This window comes from Corvus brachyrhynchos, unplaced genomic scaffold (assembly GCF_000691975.1).
Source record: "Corvus brachyrhynchos isolate BGI_N302 unplaced genomic scaffold, ASM69197v1 scaffold23, whole genome shotgun sequence".
Lineage (NCBI taxonomy): Eukaryota > Metazoa > Chordata > Aves > Passeriformes > Corvidae > Corvus > Corvus brachyrhynchos.
In genome coordinates, this window is record NW_008238983.1 from 7788211 (window position 1) to 7811118 (window position 22908).

The following is a 22908-nucleotide window of genomic DNA, read 5'->3' on the forward strand; positions in this document are numbered from 1 at the left end:
CTGCTTGTCTTTTGTGCTGTAGATTCTTGTTCAGTTTTCTGTTTCGTCTGCTGCCGTGTGGTGGGACAATCTTTTTCCTCGTTGGTGGGCATTCGGCGACGTCTTCGTCTCCATGCAGAGCTGGTCTGGTTTTGGGGAGGTCCTGTATTTGACTCAGGAGAGTTCTTGTTGGTGTTTGTAGGAGCAGTGTTTGTAGGGCCTAGGTATGGTTTTATATTTTTTCCTGGGAACCACTTCGGGCCAGATTGTAGCTGGACACAGGCATAGCCTCTCCCCCAGGTAATCAATTGGAAAGGCCCAGAGACCTGGTGTGATTCAGGGTCCTTCACCAGCACTGGTGGTTTCTCTGTGAGCTTAGCTTGAGTTGAATTTGAGACGTGGCGGAGTACTGGGGGGTCAGGCTCTGATGAGGTGCCATTTTAACAGAGAGAGCCTTACAGAGTCTTTCAACAGGAGACAAAGTTTCTGTTTCTGTTGCTGATTGCGCACTCTTTTGAGGGTTTGGTGGGTCCTTTCTACCTCTCCATTGCTGGTTGAGGACTCTTTTGAGGGTTTGGTGGGTCCTTTCTATGATGGATTGTCCTGTGGGGTTGCTAGGTATGCCTGTCTTGTGTTTTATTCCCCATTGGCTGAAGAAATCTTTTAACTTACAAGAGGTGTAGGCAGGCCCATTATCCGTTTTGATTTCTTCAGGGACTCCCAGGGTGGCGAAGGCAAGAAGAAAATGCTTGATGATGTGGATGGCATCTTCTCCTGCATGGGCTGACACAAACACTGCCCCAGAAAATGTGTCAGCTGACACGTGCAGCTTTATATCTATACTTATGTCATTCTTCTGCAGGGTATAAGTTTAGTTTGGTTTAGAACAGAGATTTTTCAACATTTCATCACATGGATCATCTTTCAATATGGATTGGCTGTTATCTCCCAGGCCTTTGAAGCAGCTAAAGCAACTGCTTAATTAAAGGTAACAGCTAACAGTGGTAGCTTTTTGCATGGATACTTTCCCTTTTACCACACTAAAGCCTGGTAACAAGCACACGCTGTGTGTGGTACAAGCCTGGGCACTAGGCCATGGCCTGACCTTCCTCTCTGAAGGTCTCGGTAGTCTGTGTAGTTCTCCCTGTGATGGCTTCACATATCATTCCTTGCCCAACCAGGCATATTTAGGCTGATGGCCAGAATTCAATTTGGTAAGGCAAGTGCCTAGTCTACACTGACCTTACTCAAATGCTGGTAAATGTCCTGCATCAACAAACACCATTATCTTTAAGACTTAATTTTTCTGGAAGCTTTCAACCATTAACAAGGCTAAACAGAATACAGAGTTGCATTTCCTAAAATAGATGCTTTTGTGACTTTTGTCTTTTTGCTGATCCTTTCATTGACAGGGATCAAGTTAAAGACTCTGAGGAACTTAAAGCATTTCTAAATCCATTTCTTGGCACTTATGAACTCTAGTGACCGGGTTCAAAATGGTAGTAATAAATTAATGAATAATTCAAAACCACTTATGGAAGTCACCCTCAGCAATTTCCCTTCACATCCCATGTACTGAGCAGTGAAGACAGCTACAATGGTTGGCTTTATCAAGACATTAAAGCTGTTACAAGGGTTTAAAAGATAAGAATAGCAGCACACACAATTTCAAGTAGAAGTTACATTATACATGGGGATATCAAGCCAATGTTCTCATGAAAGCACTCATTTAGTGAGTTTAATGAGAGCAATTTGTCAACAATTTCACACACCATTTGCCTAGAATTCTCCAATGCAGGATTTCACTGCACGCTCCTCCTCCCCAAATAAAGTGCATGTTGTATACAGTTTTGCCTATCATTAATCATCTTTTCAGCACTGCAAGTTCAATGCTGCTGTCCCAGTAGGAGTCCAAGGGAGCAACATAGCCAAAAGAGGGAAAAGTCATGGGAAAAGAAGAATATAAATGTTCACTTCACCAAAACAAAAGTAAAAAACAAAATACAAGAGCAAAACCCCCAAACCCTAGTAGGACTATCCTTGCCTGCCCACAGTAGCTCCTTCTAACAGCAACTTCTGGAGTTCTACTTTTTCCTTGAGCTGAGTGTACAACTATCAAATCCAAATTGTGCTTCTTTCAGCTTAAAAGGTGGCTAAGACTACCAGTCAGTTTAGAATAAGAAAAATACAAAAGCTAAAAAAAAGTCAAACCACTTCCCCCTCTGTCATCAGGTCCTGGAATTGTTGCATTTTGTTTTTCAACTGTGTCCAATTCAAAGATAATGCTTTCTGAAAAAAAAAAAAACCAAAACCCCAACAATTCATGTATTGATTTAATAAATAACTAACTTAAGTCAGTTGATTGTCAACATTTTTCTCCTAACCAAGATGACTGAAGGAAAAGCAGATGGAAAGTAATTAAGAAAACCAGGAGTGAGGTTAGCTGGAAGTAACTGATACTGTTGGTAAATCTGGGACTCATAAATGATTCTCGTCCATGAAGGAAAAGAGGCAGATGTTTCTGCTATTTCAGCAAGGAGCTAGGGAGAGCAAGTAAAAATGAGAATAAAAATCAATAGAAGAACAATGAACCTGTAAATATGCAATCCAACTGGTATTACACACTTCCTTCTTTTCTCTGACACTCCTAGTAAGTTTGAAGGCTTTGAGAAGTGGCGAAGGAATACCCTGACATGATCTTATTAAAAAAATTCAAGACACCAACAACTATAGCTTACTTCATCTTTTACGGACTTGTGCAGTAGGAATATGGACAAAAGAAAGCACTAAGTTTACTTTTAAATATCTGAACTTTTAAAGATGTGTAGAAAGAATTGCCAGTTCTGCACTATGTTGTATGTTATGCTTAAAAGATATTGAAAACCTGAAATGAAGTAAAAGAAAAAGGGAAATAGGTGGAGCTATAAGTTTCTATTGAAAGGATCGCTCCCTTTTGCAGGAAAGGCATTTTAGGAAGGTTGTGAGAAGAAGGTGGAGGACAGGGGGAACTGTACCAAGCATGTCTGAAGGGGCAAGGCATGGCTCAAGCTATGAAGCATTTCCATGGAGACAAAGTGCTGCTGTCATCTGCATTGGCAGCATTTTCAACCCAGCAGTGCTCTGTTTCACTAACTGTGCTCTTCTGCCAGAGGCATCTGAAAGGAGAAGGTTGTTTTCTGAAGTGCAGCAAATCAAGAGTTTACTATTTTGGCCTTCAGCAATTATCAATAAAAGGTTAAACAAAATATTGTCTTGCATAGGCATAAGTATAACTGCATGTTATATAGCAACCAGAAAACCACTCCTTTTAGATTTGTTCTAAGTCTGTTTAAAGATATGTATGTTCCTCTGAATACTTACCCATCCACCTATCTTTCAACATTTAAAAAAATACTTCAAAAATTGCCCCAGATATATGATACTGCATCTGAAGGAATTAAGATATTCCATCTCAGCTGCTGTTGAGATGCTACAGGCTTTTGAGAGATTCTCCTTCATGGGGGAAAAAGATAAATCCATACAGAAAGATCAGGGATATATATTTTTTTTAAATTAATATTCTAAACATTCTATTTTTTTTCCTTCTTGGAAGCTGTTGAAGGGTTGTCAATGGTTGGCAAGGAAAAAAAAAAGAATAGCCTGCTTCCCTGACCCCAGTTTTCCAGGTATGAACCTATTCAGATTAGTCAAAAAGAAGCTATTGCAGAAAATAAACAAATGTTGAGGGGTTTCCCTATCTCTATTTAGATTTAATCTCTTTTCTGGCTGCAGTAATACATGGTATGCTACCATCACTAGGCTCAAATTTAGGAAAGTAATTACTTAGAAACTTCAGATCTGAGCTTTGAAAATGCACCTCTGGCCATAGTTTACAGTGTGGTTACAGTCAGAAAAGTCCTGTAAAAATGACATGAAGATGATGCAATATTGTCAGCCACAGAAAATTCTATTTGTTCAATTAGCAAGGTCAAAGGATTTTTGTTTTTCTTTTAGTCCCATGCCACAAAATTTGATGTGGCTGAAGAGCTGCAGAGTGCATTTCTGTGTCATAGAATCATTTAAGTTGGAAAAGACTTCTAAGATCATCGAGTCCAGCTGTTAACCCAGCACTTTGAAGTCCACCACTAAACCACATTCCCAAGCACCACATCTACATGCCTCTTAAATATCTCCAGGGATGATGACTCCACTAGGCAGCCTGTTCAGATGCTGGACAACTCTTTCTGTGAAGAAGTTTTTCTACTCTCCAATCCAAATCTCTCCTGGCACAACTCGAGGCCATTTCATCTTGTCCTGTAACTTGTTACCTGAGAGAAGAGACCAGTGCTTGCCCCACTCCACCATACTTTCAGGGAGTTGTAGAGAGTGATAAGGTCCCCCCTGAGCCTCCTTTTCTCCAGGCTAAACATTCCCAGCTTCCTCAGCCGCTCCTCACTGGACAGGTGTGCCAAACCCTTCACCAGCTCTGTTGCCCTCCTCTGGACGTGCTCCAGCACCTCAATGACCTTCCTGAATTGAGGGGCCCAGAACTGGACACAGGACAAAAGGTGTGCCGTCACCAGTGCCAAATACATGGGGATGGTCACTGCCCTGGTCCTGCTGACCACACTATTGCTGTTCCAGGGCAGGATGTCATTGGCCTTCTTGGCCACCTGGGCACACACTGGGTCATGTTCAGCCAAGTGTTGACCAGCACCCTCAGATCCTGTTCCAATGGGCAGCTTTCCAGCTACCCAAGTGCAGGACCCAGCACTTCGCCTTGTTGCGCCTCAATTGTCCTTGGTCCATCGATCCAGCCTGTCCAGACCCCTTTGCATAGCAATAGGCACTACAGGAGAAGAAAGACAGACTTAACATTTTGCACATAAAGACATCCTGTGGACACTCAAGAGCTACCTGAAAAACTCTGGAAGCCTTGGACCATATGGTTCTTTCATCAGCTGAAACTCCTGCATGATCAAATCCTTCTCAAAGGAGAATCTGTGAGAGCCACAGGAAGTTCCAGTGGCTGTCTCAACACCAGGTTCTCCTGCACACAGACTGTGGACACTCAGGGCAGTGGTAGAAACAGGATCTCCACAGAACTGGCTTCACCCATAGGTGAGAGGCCAAGGGTATGTCTATATGGAGAATAATCCTCAACCCCTATTGTGAACGCCGGATCAAATACTTCCTCTTGGAAAAGTACAGATATACCAGGATTACTCATTGTAGTTTCTTCCTTATTATATAGCTAATCCTACACCACACATCTTTCTGCAGAAGGATGTGATCCTGACCTGAATTAGCTATAGGCACATGTAACACTTGTTGCTTAAACACTAAACCTCAGACAACTGAAGATGAGAGTGTATCAGTTTTACATAATACTTGAACTAGTTCTATTACCACATGGTGAAATATAGTCACCACCTTAAGGATATATCACATGGAAGAAAGTGGATAAAAGGCTGTAAGGATGCTTTTAAGTCCACGCAGTCCCACAGGTAGACAGCCAAAAGTCTACAGGTATGCACAAGAAAACTCCATCCACAGCCCCACATGCTTCAAAGCTTTTTTTTAAGTGATCATGGTGCAGGAACCAAAACTCCTAGAAAGAAAATCAGAAAGGCAGGCTCGGGATTCCCTCTGATATAAAATCATACTATACCTCATGCCATCTTTGTGGAACTTGCTGACACGGGAGATTGTGGAGACAGACAGCATTGTCAGATTCAGAAAGGATCATGCAAATTTATGGACAGTAGGTCCGTAAACAGAAAGGGAACAGGAGGGAATGCACCCTGTAACATCCCTCATCCAACTGTGGATCCAGTGCAATCCAATGGGAATGGACCAGGGAAAATGACTAAGGCTGAACAATCTTATTAAATAGCAACTACAGTTATCCTTGCTGCTGGAGAGAAAGTGTACTGGGAAACACAGCTGGTCTGATTCTGCAGAGCATTTAGAGAATCTATGCCCTTCTTGATAGGCACTTAAAATCTGTACTCCTTGCAACTGCATCAGGAATCTGTGTGACATTCAGGAGACAGGCCTCAAAACGATTGAAGTCTGTGACCGTGTTTTCTGTACTGGATAGAGCTGTGTTAACATTGATATAACAGGCAGCCCTAGAGTTATTTCATTATTTAAAAAGTCTGAAGAAAACCAGCATTGTAGTTTTGTGTTCTTTTATCCAGCTCCCGTCTGCAATGATGGTGGAGTCAGGCACCAGTCTACTGCTTAAATCTAGCATCTCAGCCCTGTCCACCCCCACACTGCTGTTCCCTAATGCATACTTGTGACAAACTTGGAACAACATCTGACCTTTGAGGCCTCTATCCACTTCCCTGCTGCCTGCCAACAAATTCTGGCTAACACTTAAAGAAGATATCTCACCACTGACCTGGCACTGTGAGTTACCGGCCTACAGTGAGGCCCCTGCAGTTTAGTAAAACAGTGCCCCAAATACCCCAGGATTCCTTACCCTGCACACTCACACCCCCTGTTCGTCAGAATAGTACAACTGAGCTTTATTATTGCATCATTATTAATTTGAAGTATGTGTGCTCTCTTGCCTTCAAAAATAAAAGAAAAAGTCTGAATTCAAACAGTTAGAAAAGGGCATGGGAATATAAATAATCAGGGGTAACAGTCAAGAGCTTTCTGTAAGTGCTTTGTCATTTCAGATGAGTTGATGCAGGGAAAGTGACTGGTCTCACAAGTCATCTTAGGACTTGCTACACCTACATCTAGATATATATATATACTTTTTCATATTCAGGATGGCTGTCCCCACTTTAAGCCTTTCTGAAGATGTTGCTAAAACTTTGGAGACTGTATATCTTTATGTAAGATATTTATGAAGTTAGTGTAAAATTTAGAAGCTCTCACAAGAAAACCACCTGGCATGTTTAACAAATTACAGTAGGACTGGGTGCTTAAGTAGGTACCATTGATTTTAGGATATGTCACTGCAAGGTTTGGAAAGAGGAAACCTAGGTCATTTTCCTACAGAAATCTCAAGTTTAGTGAGTGTCTCAGAAGATCACTTGGGAAAAGCAGGGATTATGTCAGATGTCCTGGGCTCATGTTGATCTAATCCAGTTGCAAGACTTTTGGTGATGAAGACATTTTCTCCAGTACTTCCGTATGCTTGCCATGAGAAGCTTTTCCCTAATATCAAACTTGAATCTTCCTTGCTGCACCTGAGCAGATTTTGCTCTACCCACCACAGACATGAAGTGCTCACACATATGAACACTTGTATCCTACCTCCTCCCTCAGTCTCCTTCCTGTCTCTGAGACGAAAGAAGCCACTTCATTACATCCTTCACTGAGATAAATACTGTTAAGAGCTCTGATTGTCCTCATGAGTGGTCTCAGATTTCCTCTCTCTAAGCTGTAAATGTCTCTAAGCACAGCACCCAGAACAAGGCACAATACCCAAATCAAAACCTTATCAGAACTGACTGTCCTGCACAGGGCTGGGGCTCCTTCGCACACAGCCACCCCTCCATTTCTCCCTTGGATTGGGAGTTTTGCCTTCTAGGCAGCAGCTCTATATTGCTGATTTATGTTCAGCTTTTGGCCCATCTGCAGGCTCTGTGTACAGGCACAGGCAGCTGTATTCTCTTGCCTGTTTGAGTTGCTGTAGCCTCAGTGGCAGTGATAAGTAGACTGCTGCAGATTTACAGTCAGTGAACAGATGACTCAAAATTGCACAGACTTCGCTTTTATTTCCTCTTTATCAACAGACTCAAACTCCACAGGGTGTATAAATTCCACAAACTTCTCTTTCTTTTTTGGACTTTGGAAAAGTGCAGGTCAGGCAGTGAGGGTCCTTTGTACAGGACATTGCTTATCCCTACAACGCGCTTGTGCTCAAAAAACCAGTTTGTATTCCCTCAGGAATATACAGTTTATACATAAATACCTCTTTCTTATTTGGAAACACTCCTCAGTCTGTGATTTCAAGAGGAGTTCAGCTACTCAAATGTGGGTCTCAGTATGAAGATAATTGGCCACACCAAGCAATGTGCAGTAGGAGACTCAGGACTGGGAAGAAAAGTTGGTCTGCTTTGTAGTAAGTGGCATTGGATTTACACATCTGGAGTTTAAATTCCCAAATCCAGCAATAAGCACAGGAAAAGCACTAGGGCAACCGTGTTTCTAGGAAACTATTGACAGTTGTTCAGTAGGTAGGAACAAGCAAGGAAGAAATGGTTAAGGAAGCTCAAAAAACCCTCTTAGAGCAAAAACCTACCAAAAAGAAGTAAAGGGAAAAAAAAAAGATAAAAGAAAAAATAAACAAAATTAATATCTCTGAGAAAAAGTGATACTACAAAAAAGATAAGGCCTGGTTTTTAAGTTATTCTTTCAATAATTAAGATAATATTTCTTGTAATATATAAATAGGAAAAAATTGAACTGTTTCAAATATTCTACACTCTTTGAATACAAGAAAAGGAAAAAGTAAAAACATTTTTCATCTGGAAGAGAAAACCTGAAACAATCTCTACCAAAATACAAAACAGGTACTTTAAAATTACAGTAGTTGTTCACTGCCAATTTTAAAGTTACAGAAAAAGGTTTTCTTGCATATTTTAGCATTAAAACTTTTCACTATGGTAAATCCGTAAAAAGTGAGATATTAACAGGATTCCTTATATATACATATACGTAAAACCAGTTAGTTGTTAGAAGACACTTCTTTTTTTAAGTATGTAAATCAGAAACTTGTCTAGAGTTAAATTTAAGAGGTAAAAAACCTTATGAAACTCAATTGTACATGCTTGCCAATTTAATTTCTTATTGACAAGTATTATAGTAATAAAACCTAGCCATAAAATGCACCTCTAAAGAAGCCAAATAAAATTAGAATTTTTTAAACTAAAGCTAGTGTCATATTTGGTCACCTCCATTAGCCTGAACACCCATGAGGTTTTTGATGTGCAAGCACAGCTTAGGCTGGCCCTGCAAGTGCAGTTGCTGACACCCACCAGCCATGCAGGCTAAGTTGCTCTTTAAATCATTCTCATGCCACTAAAAGATTACTCCGCTATGACTGTGGCAACGCAGACCCTGCTTTACAAAAAGGTAAATCATCCATACAGTGGAGTTGGGCAGACAACAGAGCAGGAAGACGGGGCCACTTGCATTTCGATGAAGCTAAACTTCCCTCTTCAGTGATGTCTTCTTCAATTCTTTTAGCCCTAGCTGCCTGCTCTCCACTTTCAGCCTTTTTTTCAGAGGAATAAGCAGTGGAGTCCAGAGAATAAGCAGTGGAACAGAAGAGAAGGAAAAAGACAGAACCAAGGATGGACTGGTGACTCACCAGTGAGCAGCGCATGTTTGCTCCTATTATTTTAAATAAACTTTTTTAAAAATACATGCCCCTGAAATGCCCACATTAATGTAATTGATTTACAGGACGCCTCTAACCACTAGACCAACAGCCCACAGAAATAAGTAGTCATTACAAAAGAATGTTTCAGTATTCCTTGCACAGCTATTACTATTCTAACATTAAGGAAGAAAAGCATTCACTCTTTCATTCAAGGAATTCAGCTACTAATTTTTTTCCTGCGAAAACTGTTTTGCTGAAGATACCAAATCCTTTCCTTGACTGGAAATTACCTCAGTATTGTCTTTATTAAAAGCTTGTTATTTAAACCACTCTGGACAACTGGCCTAGCAGAATGCTGTGTCGGTGCATCTAGTTCAACACACAGAGCTCCTTTAATTAGGGAAAATGTGTCTCATGGATAAAATCAAATTGTGCTACTAAGTCTGCTCCAAGCGTTAGATGAAGAGGATCTCAGGGCAGACCTATTTCAGGCAAACTTTAATCTTCATCCATCTTATTGCCACAGATTTAAATGTAACCACATATATCATCAGAAATCTTCCCCTCTATTAAAAACTAGGCATCAGACATTGATTCATTGGGCTATACTGCTTCAATGATGGAAGCATCAGCAATCCATCTCAGAAAGGGAGCCAAAAGCATAAGGGATAGTTCAGCTTATGGGGTGTTGCTGTTAGAAAACTAAGAATGTATGTCAATCAACCCCAGACTCCAGTGTGTGGGGAGAGAGGGGAACTTGAATACCACTACACAGAATGATGTGGTCCTACCGCATACTCGAGCTTGTTTGGTTTACTGTAATACCCAATCCGCCAATATTAATTTCTTAATGAAAAACTTGCATCTGGGAAACAACATCAGCATCAAAGTGACAAAATCCACATCCTGCTTAAATTTCCTTCACTTGAATGACATATCCATGGAAAATCACTGCAAAACAAACCAGAGCTACAACAGAAGCAGACAAGAAAAAAGTACTGTGTTTATTAAAACTAAAAGCATGTCTTTTTTCCAAAGAAGAAAAGCCAGTATCTTTGCTACAATCTACTCAATTAGAAAAAAGAACCAAAAATAAGAACTAACACACAAAACCAACCAACCAAAAACCCCCAATCTCTCCACCAAAATATATATAAAAATATCAACAACAAACAAAATTTCCCCCCAAGCCCCATGAAACAGAATCACACAGGTTTTCTGTTGAAACTAGAAACCACTGTTCTGTTGAATATCTTTGATAAAGAAACAGGTCTTTCTGTAGTAGAAGTGAAAGAGTTAAATTCTAGATATCCTGAATACCCCCACCTTTCCCTGCTGCTGAAGCTGTCTGCACATAATTTGAGAAAGTTGAGTTAACGGAAAAGAATACTGTATACATAACACGTTAAACTATGAGTATGAGAAGAATGTATGTGAAAATCCTGCATATTTTCTGCTTGCCTTTAATTAGAGATGGATTCCTGATCTTGATTATCCCAAGCAGAAAATCAAGACCAGTCCCTGAAACCAAATAGTCTTCCCTTTTTGGGCCTCCTCTTGATTTATGTAGGGCTTTAAACAACACAAAAAACCCCCAGAGCTGAGGTTACTGTTCTTTCACATTAGTTGCTTTTTCTGAGGCTGTAAATGGGCCTATGCTTTACGATATTTATTTCTTGTTATGCCTTATATTCCAAGATAAGAGAGAGCTGAGAAAAACCACTACACAAAGTGATACACTTTCAAAATCATATTTTGTTAACCATTTTATTATCTTTTGATTAGGAGTCCTCTCATTTTAAGGTGCCCCTCCTGACAACCCATCTTTTTGGTTTGGATACTACTATGCCACTTTTAAGACAATTAAATCCATTGTGGAGTATTTTGTGATAACTGCTCTTGGCTCATTCAAAGTAGCATCCAGATACCTTGAATAGCTTTTTTGACCTAGCGATGCTTCAGCCACTTTGCCACAGGAACTAAGGCAATGATATTTTGGGAGAAGCTACATTTTCAGATGTGACACAACAATATGTCAAAGTCAAAATTCTGAAGTAGTTGCTTGTGTGGTTCACAGCTTGCAGGGGGAGAGATAAGAATAAGGTAAAAGGAGAAAGGGAAAATTATAATGCCAAGAATAAATGGCATTAACACTGTGAATTAAAGGGTTTACCATCACACATTTTAGCTGCATGTTCTCTTCTCGCACGTACAGAGAAAGATTTGAGGTCTACAGCTCCCTCACAGAACCTTGAAAGATTTAGAGTCCTCCTTCTGCCCCGCAGCTACATAGAGGAAGACAGGGAGGCTGAAACCGCTCGCTGTTTCTTACCCTCTTAGGCAAAGCAGCCACTGTCCCTACCCTTAGGAGGAAGGAGAGACTGGCTGATCTCAGGAGAGACTGACTGACCAAACTTGACGGTCATCCAGCCCACTGGAGGGAACGCTGCATGGAAAATGTTGACACAGGAGCAGAGGGAATGCAGTGTGACCAAAGCAGGAAATTCAGCCCAAGTCAAGACAGAGCAGAGCCTGCTTCTGTGGGTATCAGGGCCTGCATTGCCCTGAGGGTTGCAATGGTCTGGCAGGTTGCTAAATTAGATGTATGTGTTGGGTTACAAAGCCGTCACAAAAAATATCCAAGTCTCAACTCTTTTCCAAAATGAGTGAAGGTAGCAGGTCAGTAAGATGAAATGCTTACACCCTGGTCAAGTTCTCATTAGCTGAATAGTGAAAAGCAGAAAAACCTGCTTTTATGTTTTCTCCTAAAGCCACAGGCTAACACATCACTGTATGGCACCGACAGTTTCTAAAGTTATCATGAGATCAGCCACTATATCTCATCTTTGTTTTACAACTTTTTCATCTGTTTCACATTTCTTGTCTCTTTTACACGGTACTTTTAATAGAAATCTGACCACCATGACTACAGTACTGTACTGTACAATTAGCTTGGGGGATATGGATGACTCATCAGCAAGAACATGTGAGGAACACAAGTCCCAGCGGACTGATAGAGTCTTTACCTGCACAGCAAGAACATGTGCACAGACATGATAATTGAGAAGTCTGCATCAACTGCAGAGCATGCAACTCTCCTTGGCTCAGGTGGCCATATTTGCCATTCCGAGGAGTCAGTTTGAGTGGTTTCTTCTGAAGCTCCACACACATCTGGAGCCCAGCACTCATATGTCACTACTGCACCCCTGAATTTTCTATGAAGTCGTTCCCTTAATTTAATTTCAAAGCCCTGCAGGACTAATTACCTGACCAGTAAAGAAACAAGCAGATAATTCTGCATACAGATAAACATTCTTACATGTTTTTTTATTTGAAAGTGACTTCCAGTTGAAATTGCTTTAATTTAGACTGTATTTCTGTAGATCTTGAAAACTCTAACACCAGATTCTCCCTCAATTACCTTTTATAAGGTAACTAGCACCATTAATCACATCTAGGTAAATCCAATAATCTTGCATAGGCAAGTAACTGAATACTTACACTGTCTGTCACTCCCTGACATGCATATTACTTAGTCACTTTACAATATAGCTGTGTGGAAAAGCTTGTATATGATTAACATTGCTCCTCAGGGATGGAAGAACAACGTTTTACATAATGACTGACACAAAGAAAGGGAAAAGATTTATTTGGAAAGTTGTGATGGGCAAGGGGAAAATAACAAAAGTATATTGGAAAAGGGAAGGCACCAGTCACAATCTTCTTTCAAAGTAAAGTTACTATAATCATTATGAAATCTATGCATGGAAGCTGTAGACTATGCCTGACTCCTCTCACGGGCTTACAGAAACACACCATATAGCAGAAGGAACAGGAGAGTGAAGAAGCACTGCAGAACTGCATCTCAACTTTTATCACCCTGCAAACACTCAAGGTGGACAGGGCTCTGAACAACCTGATCTAGTTGAAGATGCCCCTGCTCATTGCAGGAGGGGTGGCCTAGATGACCTTTACAGGTCCCTTGCAACCCAAAACAATCTATGATTCTATGATTCTGCTGCAGGTCTCAAGGACACAGCATGATCTCAAAGATGGATAGATCTGAGTATTCTAATTGTATTTTTGGTGTTTCTCTTACATGAAAAGAAAAAAAAGGTGTATCTAAGAAATGCCAATGTCATAGATCCTTATTAAGGCAGAGTTTAAATTATCAAGTGGTATTCTGCACTCTTGAAGCATTTGTGAAGTGATTGGTCTCAAACTCAAACCATCTTTTTTGAATGATTCCTGTAATGCACATACTTGCTTATCTGCTTTTGAAATCACATTGAAATGAACTGCATTCACTGAGCTACAACAAATGCCAGAAAAAGCTAGAACCTAAACTGTATAGCTTCGTTCTTAGGGACATGTTTCTACTTAACATCCTGTACTAATATGATTTTATTTTTACCTAGACGCTTTACTTTGGAGCAGCAGCACTAGAGATCAAAAGGAACATTAAGAGAAGTTCTCATCAGAGACTGTTTGTGATGATCTCAGTTTTGCGTTGCCCTTAATTACCAAGGAAAAATAGATTATTTTAGTAAGTTTTTGTCATGCTGTTTGAAGTTACAGCCTGTCATTAAGATCCATAAGAGTGCAACAGAGTACACCAAAATCAATACCACACTTTCATTCAGGGGAGTCTGGTGTGTATTTACGTTGCTGTAGACTCTGATGCTGTGAATGCCTGCTGACTGTAATAAGAGTGGAGTTGGCACACTGGTACAGGTCTTGGCATTTCACCATGGAGCCCTTGCATATACTCAATGCTCTTGTGCCAACTTCCTCTGAAGGAAGTGTATCTCTTGACAGGATCACTTTTTCCTGTGAAAAGGGAAGAGAAGAACATGGTGAGGTTTTACACGTAGACATGTAGTCTCCTCACTGACTCTGATCAACTGCAAAATATTTGCAACTTGGAAACAAAAAAATTCCCTTCTTTGCTCCCAGGAAGATAGGTTTGATACAAGTAAACTGCACTGAGAACATTCTGAGAACATCTACAAAATTAGGGAGGCAGGAGCATAGTGTCTTGATTACAGATAGTGACTCTAATGTAGGAGCTGTCCCGAGACTAAGACTTGTGTGGACTGAGGTGCTTATGGTCAGTGCCAAAATGAAAACAGGGTGTGAAATACAGAACTTAAACACAGAGGTTAGGGATGTGCTGAGCTGAGCCTCTATGGATTGATTAACATTTTCCAACTTCAGTAGAGTGTAGGGGCACATTTTATTAGAGATGTTGGTGGGGTAACACTGTAGGAAAGTTTAACCTCAGTTACATCTAGACAAATCAACCAGAACATCAGATTAGAAAATGATGAGTCCACATAATTCACTGGGGATATATACTCTTGAGTAGCTGCTTGAGATGACCTCCAACAATCCCACTGAAGGAAAAAGCTCACCTCAAATCCTACACAGGTTTCAAATTTAATTCAAATTTTCTTTAGGTGAGGGAAAAATATTTCTATTTAATACTGTTAAGCAACTATTTACAGTTAAGCATCTGTCCCTCTATAAAATAAACTAGCTGATAATCATGAGAGAAAAGCAATGACTACACCTGTGAAGATATTCTCAGCTATAAGCAAAACAGGGTGATGTATATTATTAATGATATATATTTTAAGAGTCCCCAGGACGAGGCAATCTAGCAGACTTGGCAAGTGAAAGTAAAGGTCAGGAATCTGACTCAAGCATGCATTGATGACCTGCTGGCAATATACAGAACATGCTGTTTTAATGAATTCCACTGCTGGAACAAAAACTTGGTACAACCAAACAAACGAATTTGTTTAGCACAGTTGTGGGCTTTTTTGTAAACTATTCAATGGGGTGAGAGAAAAAGAGTTCAAAGCATACAGTACGGAGATATCATTTCCACTGAACAAATCCGATCTAATAATCAAATTGCCTGATTGATCTAGTCCTGAATGTATGAAGGCATTACCTAAATTTATTTTCTATGGGTTTCTTTACATTTTAATTGGCCCTGGAACTCTTTTTTTTTTTAAGCAGGATAAAAATTTAAATATACTGTCATAATATCCCTTGCATAAAAATCCTTAAAACTCAGAAAAACCTTTTCAACAGCCTTGTTTAACCCACAAGAGCAACACAAGAGTAATGCAGAGACTCAGCAGAACAGTGTCTAAAAACTGGCAGTGTGCTGTGCAGTACTTCACAGCCTGAGGTTCTGGATATGCCATAAACCTCTTCCAGGGTTACTCAGAATCATTGTCGATTGAGTCACACAGATGTAAATTTGCAATGCCCACAATGGCCAGGGCTTCTCTCATGGTGCAGTGATAAACCCCAGACACACAAGGTGTCTGGCATGCTTGTGTTCAGAGGCCTGATTAGCTAAGATTTCCTGCCGTTACTACCACTATCCAAAATTAAGCATGAAAATTATGGAAACAGGTCCATACTTAGAGTCATCATCAAACTGCAGCACAAAACAAAAGACTTGTGTGAACTGGAACTGTCATAGTGTTTGGTAGCAGATAGCCAGAACAAATCTGATAGGCTCAGAAACCTGTAATCTTTCAGATGAATGACTGATTTATCATTAAAAGGGCTGATGTTGCAGGTAAAAAGTGAAGAATCTGAGTTGTTGCCATAGTCACTTTGAATATTGGGAATGTATTTCCAAAACAGGACATTTCTCACCTTCAATAGGCCAAACAGCCAAATTAAGATAAGGCCATGATGATCACAATCAGCTAACAGTTTTGGATAGCAAACAATTTTCATCTTATTAAAAGAGAACCTCTTACAGGTATTCTCAGTTCTTGAATTACAGACACAGCCATAGTGATCTGCGGGTGTTAAAGCTTGCTTTCCTGATGAGTATGCTAGAAGGTAATTTCAATTATTTCAGCAGATAGAGATCTGCCTCTCATAAGAGATAAATCTAAACCAGCACAACACAGATGTTGTGTACTCTGTTTAAAGTACCAAAGCAGTGCTGTGCTCTAGAGAGCGTGATGAACTTGCTGCTTTGCTTCCTATTTTAATCATTATGAATTACTGATGTTACAGGTCAAGGAGTCTAGGAAATTGCTAGAAGCAATTACAGTTCCAATTTGCTGGAAATAATGAGAACTTCCAACGATTTGTTAACCTACAATAATAGTACTGGCACACATGGACAGCTGTCAGCAGAAATTCCAGGTGGAATGTGTTATCTACTCTCTCAAAAATGATAGGGCTGTCTTTACCACTCTGCACCCAACAACCTTGACTCATATCCCTGCTTCAGTTGTCTCACCTTCTGTGTTTTGCAGTCCTTTTATTTCTTAGCAGCATAACTAAAGCTGTTTATCACACACAGCCTGCCACTGTTCTTCAGTTGCCTCTTACATTAATATCTTACGATATTTATTCCTTATTTATGATAAGGAAGATATTTAGGCCTATTAAAAGAGCCAAGAAGTAATAAGTCTGTACAGCTACATGGGAGTTTTGATTTTGGTTGCTAACTGAGTGTCAAGGTAGATGAAAGAGGTAAAAAAAGGAGGAGAGTGCAAAAAGAGGGCAGAAAGACACATAAAATAAGAAGTAATTACAAGTGAAGAAAAATCAGGAATTAAATGAGAAAACAGCAAAAAAAGAGGTCAAAGTTACTGTAAATGTTTAATTGCCTCTCATATGTAAGTTTCCTCAGATTCTGAAGAAAACATTAATACTTTCTGCAATTACTTGGGAAAACTGAAGTCCTTGTGACAGGCAGCTTCTCGCAGTCCTGTGCCCTGGGGAGAGATTCTGGGTTTTTTCAGAAGCAGGAGAAAGTAATGTCTATCCCAAAGAAAGGGGTGACATAAAACACTGAATGGACCAAAATCAAGGAATATGCAGAAAAACCTTACGGCAGAAAAACCATGGCTGATGGCTCCTGCACTCATCAAAAGATCTGAAGATTTTGGTGAGCATGAGGAGACATTCCCTCTTCAGCAGTCACTTGAAAATGTACATAATTGTTGCCATGTCCTATACACCACAAAACTCCTCATCTCTGAGCAAACAACAACTGGATGAACATGTTAAAAAAACGGAAGAAGACTGATGTGCAGGAGATTCCAGTGCCTATGGTCAGAAGGGGCATCCATATATTAATGTCCTGACGGACTCAGCATCAGCTATGTGTGCAGGAGAGAACTGGAATCTGGTGAGGCAAGCTAGTTTCTCCAGAGCAGCCTTTCCCTTAGGATAGACAGCAGAGGTACTTATTAATAGACAGGCCAATCCCATGACAAAACTGAAGATGAAGCTAAGTATTAAGCTTTTCAGGTAGAGAATTAACACAAATAAGTTAACAAAAGCCTGTTTTTTAACCGAGAAAGAGGAGAAATATATTTTTCTACCCTTTTATAACTGTGAGGACAATCAGAAAATGCTTCCAAAATTGATACCATACGTGCAGATTAAAACCAGGCTGCAAGCCAAATCCTCCTCTTCAGTTTCACTGGTGGAGCCCAGCAGACTGCCACAGAGCTACACTGAAGCAGCAGGGAAAAGAATTTGACCCTTTGACTGCTGCATCAAAAGCAGCTAACTTCCCACTGTATGTGGCGGTCTCCATTTTAAAAGCTACAAATGGCTTTGTGCTCAGAAATGTATCGATCTTCTGCTGGAATAGCTATGAGGTGATGTCCTTCTGCCCTGCTCTCTCTGAAATGACATTCCCTCTCCCCTGAGGCAGCGTAACTGGCATTCCTACTGTTGTCCCTGTCTAGCTGTGGATGTGTTGGATTGTATTTGTTGCTGATGTAGGAAGTTCCCCCATTCCCTAATCATTCCTCCAACATAGATAATCTGTCAAAAGCAAATGATGATTTTTAGGCTGGGCTATCATTTAGCTTCTTCATTATTCCACTGGTCCATACCTATAGACTCAAGTAAAAAATGTGCTCTCCCATCATTTTCAAAGTCAGGCAATTCAAATGTCAGGGTTTATCTCATGATCACAGCTGGTTACGATTTATTTTTATGGAACAGAGGCTACATATTGTATACATGAACAAGAAAGTAGACTCCAGAAAGAAGAATATACATTACTTTGCAGTAAAGCTAAACGTGGAAATGCGAACCTTAAGTTAGCAATACCTCTTTATACCATGAAATTCTGGATTCTCTTGGGAAGGACTGAAGACTAGGATATCTCACTCAAATGATCGATATAAAATGTATCCTGACTAAAAAAAGAGGTACTCACAGCATGAAAATAGCTGTTTTGCTATTCTGTACTAAAATACCTTATAACTAAACCTGCTAAAGCAAAGGAAAGTTTTGTTGTTGTTGTTGTTGTTGTTGTTGTCATTTATGAAGAAGCTCACACCAAGAGCAACCTTCATATACAAACTTGATTTGTCCCTTAATGCACTTGGATACAGACTTAGTTCAGGGCATTTGCCCAAGCATTTTAGGGAAAGGCAGGGATGTCTCTAGCTCACAACACACCAGCTGATGCAGAATTCAGTTTTCACGTGATGAATTTAAGAAAATGGGAAAGGGAGAGACAAGAGCAGGAAAGAGCACTTTGGTGCTCTAATGCTATGTCTCTGCTGCAGACATGAAACCTTCCTTCAGTTCCTTCTCCCTCCTCAGAGCTCCCCACCATCCAGCCCCTATCCCTTCTTTTAGCTGTAGCCCATGTTTTCACCAGACCCCTTCCAACTCCCCATCTGCTTGCTGAGTGTACTGGGTTTGTGTAGCCAGGCTTTGGTAGCGGAGGGCTACAGGAGTGCCTTCTGTGGGAAGCTGCCAGAAGCTTCCCCATGTCCGGCAGAGCCCATGACAGCTGGCTCCAAGATGGATCTGTGGCTGGCCAAGGCCAAGCCCATGAGCTACCTTGGTAGCACCTCTGGGATAATGTATTTAAGAGGGGATAAATAAACAAACACTGCACAACAGCAGCCAGAGAGAGGAGTGAGAATATGTGAGGGGAGCAGCCCTGCAGACATCCAGATCAGTGCAGAAGGACTGGAGGAGGTGCTCCAGGCACTGGAACAGAGATTCCCTGCAGCCTGTGGTGCAGCCCATGGAGGTCCATCCAGGAGCAGTGATTGACCTGCAGCCCCTGATGGGCCCCATGCCAGAGTAAGCAGATGCCCGGGGGAGGGTGTGACCCTGTGGGAAGCCTATGCTGAAGAACACTCCTGGCAGGACATGTGGCCCCATGGAGTGAAGATGCTGAAGCAGTTTGCTGGCAGGACTTGTGACCCTGTGCAGCAGCCTGTTCCTGAAGGACTGCACCCTGGCAGAGACTCACATTGTTTGTGCTGTTTATGAAGAGCTGCAACCTGTGGGAAGGATCCACGTTGGAGAAGCTCATGCAGGACTGCACCCCATGGGAGGGACCCCACACTGGAGCAGGGCAAGACTGTGATGAATCCTCCTTCTGAGCAGGAAGGAGTGGCCCAGACAACATGGGATGAACTGATCACAGCCCCCATTCCCTGTCCCCTTGTGCTGCTGGGGCAGAGGAGGTATTGAAAATCAGGAGTGAAGTTGAGCCCAGGAGAAAGGGAGGGGTGAGGGGAAGGTGTTTTATGATTTGGTTTTATTTTTCATTATCATACTCTAATTTGATTGGAAATAAATGAAACTAATTTCCCAAAGTCAAGCCTGTTTTGCCCATGACAATAATTGGATCATGATCTCTCCCTGCCCTTAACCCATGAGCCTTTCCTTATATTTTCTCTCCCCTGTTGAGGAGAGGAGTAATAGAATGGCTTTGGTACGCACCTGCTGTTCACCCAGGGTCCATCACACTGAACCAGACCTGCTCCCTTCTCCGGCACCAGAAACTTCTTTGCAGTCCCTGTGTCTCCACACTGGCAGCATTCAAGGGAGTGCTGCTTGGATGCTCACTAAGAGCAGAGGAAACTTTGCTGTTTTCCACACAGCTTCCAAGATTCACACAGTCCAAAAAGTCCAGCCTCCATGAAGAGCATGCAGTCAATTTTCTCTGAGGCTGAAGCCTTTAATATGCTTTTCCAGAAATGGCTCACCTGAAAAAAAATAAACCACAAAACCAAACTCACCATAATTTTCTTGTACTACAATGTTTATTCTTCATAAGTTCTATTTTAAGATATGATTAAAGTTTTGGCTAGTCCTGAAACAATGCAACAGAAAGCCCCAAGACAGAAAGTTTCAGATATTTTTTTCTTTTTTTGGCAGGGGCAAAACTACACATAACGTCTCAAAGATGAAACTTAAGCAACCACCAATGACTGCAATGCCTGACCTGCTTAATGTGGTACTGGGGATACAAGAGAAAGACCAGTCTGGTAAAAGAGAGTCATCAATAACTTTTAGAATGGATAAAAAAAAAGGGAAAGAGCAGGCATGCTGTATCTTAAGCAGCCAAGCACTTCTACAGGCACTGCAGTTAATTAGCATTTTTGCTGGTATCTGTTCCCTTACATTTCCAGGAGCCTCCTGTCACATGGGAGGCCAGTACAAGATCAAGTAGTCCATCTCTGGATTATTTCTGTACAAGATAAGGTAATACGATCTCATTAGATCCTAATATAGCCAAAATAGTTTTATAAATTTAGTTTACCATGTGTTTCCAAAAAAAGTCATGTAGAGAACATCAATTAAGATGACAGCAAGGCAAAAGAAAGCTTATGGAGGGTGCTTGTAGCTACACAAATAAGGCTTGAATGAGGTGACAACAATGCTTACAACTGATGATTTAGCATTAGCATCTGGTGATCAAAACTTCCATAGAAGGTATTGAAAATAGTCAGGTCTAAGAGAACTTTCCCAGTCTCTCTTTTTTTCCTAGATGGGGCACTTCAGCATCCTTAGCAAGTGCTCTTCCATCCTCAGAGGGAAAAGGCCTGAGCTGGGGTAACGTGCCCAGTTTACCCACCACAGTTACAGATTGTTATGCATTGGTTGGAGGAGTCCAGAGAAAGGCAAAGAGGTTGATCAAGCAGTTAGAAAACAGGAGCTATGAGGAAAGACCAAAGGTATGAGATTGTTTAGACAGGGAAGAAAGAGACATAACCATTTTCAAAATGTAAAGGATAAGTTTGACCAAGATAGGCAGCAATATTGGATGCTTACATATGATTAAAATGCAAAGGAGGAATTTAAACAGTGAGGAGGTGACTTGTCCAAAGCAACTCAGAAAAGCCAAGAACAAAGGTCAAACCCTTTCATGATCCATCCCATGCTCTTGCCTGTAGCCATTATTTTCCAGATACTGTTTAGGTGACAAGCTCTTTCTGAATGGAAGATACCAAATGACTGTGACTTTATACCAAAGTGAAGTTTCTACTGTGGAAGTCTTACCTGAGACTGTTTTATCTTTACTCTTATTAGTTGTTCTTATCCTCATTTGTATTACGTGCATCCAGCTGTCTTTATAATCTCATTTCTTTCCCAACCAAACAACAGTATGAAGAATAGCCAGAAAACCTATTTCTAAAAGGTGAGGTGGGTAAGGGATAAATAAAATGATCTAGCAGTCAGGTTTACTGTAGTCTGTTGACAATCATCCTTGCAGCTTTCAATTCCTTGGACAGCATGAACAATGCTCAAAAATGACAGTGGTGTATCTAATGCAAATGGTACTTTTCTCACTGTATTTTTGCTGCCAGGTCTGAGTTGAGACTATTGCAGTGTAAAACTACAAAATAAGTTTTTAAGATGGGGATCTTCACTATATTGATGGCTGCTCTATTTTTTTTGAAATCAAGCTGTCCATAGCCCTTTTACCTGCTCCCCAGGTACAAATTTGTACCTGCAAGTTTGGGACTGGGCAGGGATGATGCCTGCAAGCCTGTTCAATTTTCTACTGGCTTGGAATTTGCTACAACTTAAGTGAGTCCCAGTAACAGTACGTTTGAAGAACAATCTCAAATTCTATAGCCACGGGATGATAGAAGCTCACCCTGTCAAAGCACAGTCCCACTCTCAGGCACATCACAGATGCAGCACTTCCTGACTTCCCTCACTACTCACTACTCTGCACTGTTTGCAGTAATGGTCCTTGGAACAGTTCAGCCATCAGAGCCATACCATGAGCAAAGCTCTGCTATTCAGCTACATCTGGCTTCTACAATGGGTAGTGAGTTTTTAAATTAAATCAGCATGCTGAGGGTGTGCCAGCTGGACACAGTAAAACAGATAGCATTCTGTTGAACAAAGAAAGAAAAGAAAGATAGATATTCAATAAAGTACATTTGACCCTCAGTTTGAAAACCCAAAAATGAAAGTAGTTGTTTGCAAGAACATCTCAGAAAGAGACACTCCAAAGACCTAAACGTCTGAATTTTCTGGTTGCCCGTGTGGCCAGATACCAATCTCAACACGTGTCAGATAATCTGAGCATAGGTAATGCATTCTAAATTAAGTTGGCTATCCAGGAAGCAAGTCGCTTTTAGTTAGGTGTCAAACAACATCAAATCCATTGGGAGTTGGAATGCTCAAGCATTTTGAGAACATACTCAGAAAGGAGAACAGTGTTACAAACCAATTTTTTTCATTTCAGGAACCAAGCTCTTTTATGAGTTGAAGCAAAAGACTCTGATTTACTAATGGCATTATTTAGAACATAATTTCTCCAA

At 40.8% G+C, this 22908-nt stretch overlaps 1 protein-coding gene across 1 annotated transcript in view; it reads right to left on the reverse strand.

The window, feature by feature from the left end:
* FBXL7 (F-box and leucine rich repeat protein 7) overlaps positions 1-22908 on the reverse strand; it is a 288381-nt gene that overhangs the window by 189927 nt on the left and 75546 nt on the right. Inside the window, exon 2 of the mRNA XM_008637189.2 lies at positions 20069-20334. The gene's annotated coding sequence lies outside the window, so the exon portion shown is untranslated. The remainder of the gene's footprint in view (positions 1-20068; positions 20335-22908) is intronic.